At 38.6% G+C, this 9275-nt stretch overlaps 1 long non-coding RNA gene across 1 annotated transcript in view; it reads right to left on the reverse strand.

The window, feature by feature from the left end:
• Positions 1–558: 558 nt before the first annotated feature.
• Positions 559–9275, reverse strand: part of LOC107679697 (uncharacterized) — a 17983-nt gene continuing 9266 nt past the window's right edge. The window contains exons 2-3 of the long non-coding RNA XR_001633081.1: positions 1626–1632; positions 559–569 (exon numbers count right to left, since the gene is read on the reverse strand). This is a non-coding gene — a long non-coding RNA (uncharacterized LOC107679697). The remainder of the gene's footprint in view (positions 570–1625; positions 1633–9275) is intronic.

The following is a 9275-nucleotide window of genomic DNA, read 5'->3' on the forward strand; positions in this document are numbered from 1 at the left end:
CAAGACGAATAAAAATAATACAATTTTTGTACAACATTTTTATTTTCTCTGACACGTTTTTCCTACTGTTGCATAAAATATTAAACAAATTTTGTGTCTTAAGATAATTCATATAAATTCAAGTCAAAGTCAATAAATTCAAGACTCTTGACAAGACAACATACATACATTTTATGAAAATAACATACAATTTTGTGCAGACTACAATTTTATTTGTCAGCCTATCTCTCTTTCTTTCAGTAGCGGAAATTTTAATGTGAGATTCTGGAAACGAGATCTAAATTTAGCGGGAACGGTCGGGTCGGGAAGAAAATTATTCTAAGCGGACAGCGGGTGAACAAAGAGTGAATACATAGCGGGAGCGGGTGGGTGCGGAATAGAACCTTGCGGGAGCGGGACCAAACCTCTACATGGAATCTTTGTTTCCAGGTGGAACGTTAAAGAAAGTGACAAACACATCTCCAGGAAATCCTGTATAATTCAACCAATCCGATGATGACTTCGAAACTCCTGAAGTGTTTCCACCCAGCCAACACACCTATGTGGGGCCCATAGGGGTTGCAACTGGGCTGATATCTGGGGCCCACCTGGGCTACCCAACTGGGACCCAGCTAATTTTGTCCTCAGTTTCCATGGTGGCCCCACATGGGTTAGCACAGATGGGCTGATGATGGGCCCTTGATGGGCTCCATATAGGGCCCATATGGGTTAACCAGGTAGCTCCCATTTGGTGCCTACATGAGCCTGCCTACATGGGTTAGAGATGGGACCCAACTAGGTCTTATGTAGGTCTCTTATGGGCCACAACAGGTATACATATGGGCTAATATATTTGTCTGTTTGGGTTACCTTATTTTACGTTAAACCCCTAAACCCAAACATTACATTAAATCCACTAAAATTGTAAAGGTATTCAATAAACAGAAACCAGTACTTCAAGCTTCTAAGCAAAGTTTATTTGGAAAAACCATTTGGGCCCCACATTAACGTGTTTGCTGGGCAATTTTGTGTGCTGTATGCATTTAACACAGTGGTAAAGTCAGTGGCTACGCTTACATGCACAATTTTTGGTTCAATCGGACTGAATTCATTCCGATGGATGAATCTGAATGTAGTCTTTACATGAACGCTAAATAAAGTGATCGGGTTGATGTGCGCGTTTATATGTAAGCTTCTGATCACAATTTATTTTTTTTGATATGCGCGCACTGCACAAATATAGAGTTTCTCACTGTTTGCACATAATAACCACTCTCCTACACTGTTTCTTTATTTGTTTTTAACAGCAGAATTAATATTTATCCATTTATGAATAAATATACATACAAACCACTGTGCCGTGCTGCTCATATTTATCACGCAGTAAAAATACCCCTCCCCGCGCGCAAAACGGGTTGCCTGTGGATGAGAATCCAAAAAAAGGACTGGTGGGAGGTTGTCCTGCTCCACTTCACAGTTGCCGAGTGAAAGGAGAGTTTTATAATGACAGGACAAGCATTTATACAACACTTTATTCAAAAGGAAGAACCGCTCGTTCTGCGCGTCATACGTCATTACGCTATTTCTGCGTCATTACACATGTGCAGTCCTTTCAGTTTCGGGGTTCAATCCGATCGAGTGTTTACATGCACTCTCAATTGTATTAGAAAAGGAATAAACCACCCCCTTCAATCCGATCGAAATTTCATTCCGATCGAGCTCCATCGAATCGATTAAGGTGTTTACATGAAGGCTTTTCAGTCCGATTGAGCCGTCAATCCGATTACAAACGGATTATTTGGTTGCATGTAAACGTAGCCAGTGACAATGGCAAAGTTTTGTGCCCTATCACATCCATACCCCTTGTTAGCCTCCAGTGCGACACCCTCCTGGACTCTATTTGTTTTGGAGCATCTTGAATATTCTCTTTAAGTGGGGGGCTGTATATTTTGAATACAGGTAAAACACCTGTAAACTAGTGCTGTCAAACAATTAATCACGATTAATCGATGATAAAAGATTTTGTTTACATAATATATTATGTGTACTGTATATATTTATTATGTATATATAAATACACACACACATACAGTATATATTTTGAAAATATTTACATGTATATACATTTATATATTTATATTCTTATATTTTATATTATATAAATTTATTTAATATATAAACATAACATATTTTTCTTAAATATATACATGCATGTGTTTGTATTTATATATACATAATAAATATACACAGTATACAAACATATATTATGTAAACAAAAAGCTTTTATTTTGGATGTGATTATTAATCGCAATTAATAATTTGACAGCAATACTGTAAACATATTATTATTAAACATATATTAGTCTGTTTGTTGTTTTTTGTTAGTAACTCAGTAAACACATTATTAATAAATCATAATATGTACAGACAAGCAGATGAGTCCAGGATACGACCGCAACACATTTTCCTCATAACATTTTCTATTGGGGAAACGCTGGACCCGTAATTAAACGCATTGCATTTTTATTATGGGCTCATCTGCTTGTCTGTACATAGTATGATTTATTAATAATGTGTATACTGAGTTTGGTCTTTTAAACACAATGTCTTAACGCATTAAGCCACATTATGCATTTTCCTTATAACGGATTTCTATGGGAGGAAAATGCTTAACGGGTTCTTCTGCTTGTCTGTACATAGTATGATTTATTAATAATGTTTTTACTGAGTTTGATCAATATTGACCGTTCACAAGGAGCTTGATTGACAGGCGATCTGACCAATCACAATGCCAAATCCACCATTTTGTCCGACAAACAAATCAGACAAGAGAGTAGATTAACTTCAGGGGAATTAAACTTTAAAAAAAAAAGTTGTGTATTGATGTCTTTCTGTGGTTGAAATAAAATACTTTCTGATGTTCATTCATATTTATTCCGTGCTTTAAGTAATTATGAAAAGACGATCGCTTCACGTGCTGCTAGAACTGAGGCAATACAGTGATCTGTCATGACACATTAAAGAACCACAAAATGGTATTTATTGTTTTAATTTCTTAAAAAATGACAAAATTTGAAAGCTGAGACCTTGTTTCATACCAGAAGTAACTGCTCTGTCTTGTCTGTCGGCGTGTTGTCAGTGGAAAATCATGAAAAATGAATGAATGAGTGAATGATTGAATAAATAAATACATATCCATTCCTGTTATGCTTTGAGGCAGTATGCATAGAACAATATTTCATACTGTACTTCCTCTGAGAATCCCATATCACACTATTATTACATTCTTTCAACACAAACTTTATTCATTTAATTCATAGTAATTAAATTAGCAGCAGATTTAGACCTTTACATTATGCTGTGTAAGTAAAGATTTGGTTTACACTCTTACTTGATGCTAAGAGAGCTCGTGTGGATTGCAGGGTGGGTAGTGGGTTGCAAGTATGAAAATCTTATTAGAATCTTATACAATTTTCACACACACACACACACACACACACACACACACACACACACACTCTCTCTCTCTGTATATATGTATGTCCAGTTTTGTTTTTGCTTGGTGAAGCCACATCACAAACACTTACCCCCATCTCTTGGACAAGGTGCATGTGCCAAGATGCCACAATTAACCCAATCCTAATTTGACAAATATCCTTTTCAGAGTTCATCTGCAGAGGAAAACCTTGCCAAATCATGTTTTCTACTCTTGTAATTGCTAATATATTTCCTCCTTCTCCAAATGATATCCGTGAAAAAAAACATCCCTGGCTGGTAAAGTCAATGGTTAAATCTTCCTCAGATTGAAAGAAAAACCTTGCTTTACATGTATATGCAAAGTATGAAAGAGCCTTGGCAGTGCTATTCCTCCAGGAAAAGATAGCATTATCACATCTCTCAAAAGCATCAAAATGAAAATAATTATTTACTTTGCACGAGTCAGGCCCCAAGACAGTGAGTGCTATGACCCCAAATATGCGTTTGGATTTGTGAATACTTTGGACGGCCTTGTGGGGTTCAAGAGCTCCTTGGGCATAAGAACAAAATAAAACAAAAGAAGACTGAAAAAAAAAATGGATCAAGGGAGAATACACACACACACACACACACACACACACACACACACAGAGAGAGAGAGAGAGGAAGTCCCTTGTATCATCAATCTCATCCTTCAGAGCAGGACCCCCTGAGTCTGCACTGCTGTTCTGTCTCTCTCTGTACTGCAGCATGTCTCCAGACACCCCTGTCTCCAACCAGGCTACTGGACCAGCCCACAGCACATTAATGCAGCACACTCCAGATTATACAACTCTGAAGTCAGTTTCCACCTCTCTACAAACTACATCCTGCAGTGGGAGTGGAAAACATTCACGATTTGGCATCAGTCTTAAGTGCTGACAGTTGGAACATCCAGAACATCATCTGCCAAAAAGTAGTGGTGGGTCAGGAGAGTTGACTCTTCATCTAACCATTCAATAAATGACTAGATGTTTTTTTCTTATCATGTTACAAGTTGGTATATGACAGCTTAATGTCAGAAATACTTACACATATAAAAGAGTGAACTTCAGTTGGACTTCACATTATCTGCTGTAAACGCTGTTCATTGTGTCAGGGATGCAAACAGGTAAGGGGTAAAAAGGTGAGAACATTGCATGGATAGAGAAAACCTGCCACAAATAGGGGGTCCAGGGCTCCACACAGAATATATATATATATATATATATATACACTGAACAAAATTCTAAACGCAACACTTTTGTTTTTGCCCCCATTTTTCATGAGCTGAACTCAAAGATCTAAGACTTTTTCTATGTACACAAAAGGCCTATTTCTCTCAAATATTGTTCACAAATCTGTCTAAATCTGTGTTAGTGAGCACTTCTCCTTTGCCGAGATAATCCATCCACCTCACAGGTGTGGCATATCAAGATGCTGATTAGACAGCATGATTATTGCACAGGTGTGCCTTAGGCTGGCCACAATAAAAGGCCACTCTAAAATGGACTAGCCAGCCAGATCAGCACCTAGAGACGATAGTCGATAGTTTCCTCACATGCGTCAGCGATGCAACAGGAGAGACCATTCAATAGGGCACTTACTTACAGTACTAATGCATTAGAGCATGTAGCAAGTGACATGATTCTGCAAGCAGAATCAGAACTGGAGAACTCATATGTATTTTGCACAAAGTGTTATTAACTAAATCACAAACACATACAGTAACTAGTTTAAACAAACACATGCACGCAATCACTCATACAAGGGTAAACAGAAAAGTGAGAATGACTGAATAAATCAAAGTGAAACAGGGGAGGAATGGACAGTTACAAGTCAGTTTAACCATTTGAAGGAACCATCAGCACCTTGGTAACAAGAGGTCCAAAGCTTAGTATATAACCCTCTGGATAGTTTAGTCAAATGTAAGATACTTGCATTGCCTTTGCCGTTGAATGGGCATTTGGATGCAGTCTCGGATGAAAGACTTAATGGAAGAAGTGTCTTTGTTTGAAAGCTGGCTCATTTGCATGATCAGAGTGGGCAGGCTTACTGATATAACAAGCGTACAATGCACAGGCCTACTAGGCACGATCCCAGGTCACTAGACCAGAGAGAGGGCCCAGACACGTTGCAAGGGGGCCCTGCTGAAAAACCTCCACCCCACCCTCCACTGTTGTCAGGTATGTGCTGCTTATGGTACTTGTGGACAGTGGCATGCACTGTGTAAGAAAAAGTGATGAAGACGATGAAGATCTCGATGAAGATGTTTATTGCAGCATAGCAGTGACAAAGTACATGTAGTACCTTGGGTTCAACGGAGTCAGAATGAACCACGAATTTTGGTCAGCAGATGGTTCTTGATGGCCTACTGCCGCTCCCACTCTATAGGTGACGATTGACGAAGTATCGTTCAGGAGATTCTATTTACATATTATTGAGATCAGAAAGAATTATCTCTATGATAATTAAGCTCTTCGTAGAGAAAGGAGAATAGTTTACTTGGAGTGGAAGTTTGGTCGAGGCAGACTATAATTTCTTACAGTCCCCTTTGTGGAAGTCCCCTGGCTCCACTGGCCCTGCTGGCCTTCTTGAAGTCCTTCAGATGACCGGATCATCTTTCTCCGGGAGGGAACACATTTCAAACAAACACCTCGATGCTTAATACCTGAAACGAGATAAAAAAGAAGAGGTTTCCCCCCCTTTCCCCCACAAGAATCTCTTCACATTCAAAACCAAAGCTACAGAAATTTTATCACAGAATGCAATTCAATAATTTCTCATTAATTAAATTTAAATATTAATGCCATTAACACATTTCCCAAAAATGATAAAGAATCACCCCCCTTTTGATAGTAAACATATTTTCTAAAATATAATACTATCATAAAACTATTCCTACAATTCACATCAGCATCTGCTTGTGACTGAGCTACAGTCATGTTGTTCATGCAGTGCTGTGTCAAAGTGATAGCCTTCCGTTCCCATATCTCCACCCTTTCAGGTGGAAACAACCAAATGTTAAGGTGCAATTATATTCAAGTACCCTTTTGGTCAGCAGATGGTTCTTGATGGCCTACTGCCGCTCCCACGCTATAGGTGACGATTGACGAAGTAACGTTCAGGAGATACTATTTACATATTATTGAGATCGGAAAGAATTATCTCTATGATAATTAAGCTCTTTGTAGAGAAAGGAGAATAGTTTACTTGGAGTGGAAGTTTGGTCGAGGCAGACTATAATTTCTTACAACTGTGTATGCTGGTTGTGTGCCATTATGTTTATTCTACTGTCTCTGCTTATACCGTTATAAGCATACCATCAAAGCATGCACAGACAGTTTTTGAGGGAGCTGACTTCTCAGAGTGCTCAGGCTCACGGTCCTTGCAGTTTGGGTCCCGTGGCTGCCAAGGCAGAGTGGCTACTTAGGTCGTGGGGATAGCAGGTGGATCTGGTGGAGGGGTTGGAGACAGGCATGGCCCTTTCTTCGCCCTCACCCACCAGATCCAGCACCCTCTCTCAGAGTTCGCCCGCTCTGCGGGCCTGTCTTCCTCTGAGGAGGTTGATGTGGTGAGCCATGAGGGATGAGACTGGGGACTCTTGACCCAAGTCCATCCAGTATGGGGAGTTGTTGGAGGTGGTGACTAGGGCTGTAGAAAAATCAAAGATTGTCTGGCCTGATGAGAAGCAGGAAGACCATCCAAAAACCAAACTATAGAGCATGTCCCTCCACTCGAGAGGGAGTCTGATGGCTGATACTTCATTGTTCCCAAGAAGGATGGGACGGGGGGGGTGTCATATCCTAGATCTGCGCCAACTCAACTGCTCTGTCAAGACATTCAGATTCAAGATGCTGACGTCTAAACAGACTGTGACACAAATCAGTTCCGAGGACGGGTTCATCACCATAGATTTGAAGGACGCATGCATTCATGTCTCCATCCTTCCCAATCACAGGAAGTTCCTGAGGTTTGCTTTCATGGGTGAAGCATGCCAATACCAAGTTCTTCCATTCGGTCTAGCGCTGTCACCCCACACTTTCATCAAGTGACATTTTCTGAGAAGGGAACAAGATGTCGCATTCATGCTGTGTCACCTATGCTCAGGTCTTTCATGTCATTTCTTGTTCAGCTTAAAGATTCTGAGGCAATGCTGCTCAGTGCCAAATTATATAGAGTGCCATGCAATGTTCCCTCTAAGCTGCGGCCGTGCAGAAGAAATAATGTGCCGCGCACACGCATAAATTAGTTGGGGAAGCCATTTGCGAAAGCGAATGAATTGCAATGCTCAGGTAAACCACTATAGAGTTGATATCGAAAGAGAATGATGTAGAAACCAAATATTTTAATGGTTGCGGAAGAAATAGCTCAAATCGAGAGCCAACGCAAACGTAATGACATGTGAAATAAAACGTCATCATGTATTAAAGAAGAGTGGCTTGATTAAGTGCTGGAAATAGCGGATGATGGGCACAGAACGGTAACAAAACTCAGAGACATTTACAGTCACACACAGGTGTATTGTGCAAACTGTATTTCATAGGGATGTTTAGATAGCTATAGAAGAATTCACGTTCACGTTTTTTTTAAATATTTAACTTACAGATTTTAGTTCAAATGTTTCAGTTTCTTTTCTATTCTATTCTATTCTATTCTATTCTATTCTATCAGTTTAAATTCAGTTTATTTTGATAGTATATTATGTTAGGCCTATATTATAAACCTAATAAATAATTGACCTTGTTTTTTAATGGAGTGTCTTATGCTCATCAAGGCTGTATTTATTTGAAAAAACAGTAATATTGTGAAACATTATTGCAATTTCAAATATTGGTTTCCTATTTTAACATACTTTAAAATAGTATTTATTCACATGAAGCAAAGCTGAATTTTCTGCATCATTACTCCAGTCTTCAGTGTCATATGATCCTTCAGAAATCATTCTAATATGCTGGTTTATTATCAGTGTTGAAACTGTTGTGCTGCTTAATATTTTTTTTTTGGAACCTTTGATACTTTTTCTTTGATTAATAAAAAGTTAAAAAGAACAGCATTTATTCAAAAGAGAAATATTTTCTAAAAATATAAGTCTTTACTATCACTTTTTATCCATTTAACACATTCTTGCTGAATAAAAGTATTAATTTCTTTTAAAAAAAGATAAAAATTACTGACCACAAACTTTTGAATAGTAGTATATATTGTAACATAACATTTCTATTTTGAATAAACACTGTTCTTTTTAACTTTTTTATTTATCAAAGAATCCTGAAAAAATATCACAGGTCCCAAAAAAACATTAAGCAGCACAACTGTTTCCAACATTGATTTTAAATCAGCAAATTAGAATGATTTGTGAAGGATCGTGTGACACTGAAGACTGGAGTAATGATGCTGAAAATTTACACACTGTTTTGTGTGCGTGCTGTACAGGTCTGGTATGAAGAATGTTTTTGCTCAGGTGGCCGAAATGTCTGCCCAATAGGGAAAAGTTTTGCTCAGCAAGAAAAAAATTAGAGGGAACATTGGTGCCATGCCCCTCATTTTTGCACACTTGGGGTGCAATAACGTTAACCTGTTATCCTGCACCCCCCATTTTGGGACTCACAGCTGAAAATGACCTACCTAACTTAAAATGGTAACAGTTCCTGACAACAGTGTGCTACACACACAATTTTGGTGTCTTTGGAAAGAAGGCCCTTTGGGCTTTAATATCCATCATCCAGAGTTCATAATGCTCAAAAAGATAAAAAAGTTATAGACACTGAAGTGCCTTGAAAAAAATTGTACCACACTGA

The sequence above is a fragment of the Sinocyclocheilus anshuiensis genome, unplaced genomic scaffold (assembly GCF_001515605.1).
Source record: "Sinocyclocheilus anshuiensis isolate Anshui unplaced genomic scaffold, SAMN03320099.WGS_v1.1 scaffold696, whole genome shotgun sequence".
Lineage (NCBI taxonomy): Eukaryota > Metazoa > Chordata > Actinopteri > Cypriniformes > Cyprinidae > Sinocyclocheilus > Sinocyclocheilus anshuiensis.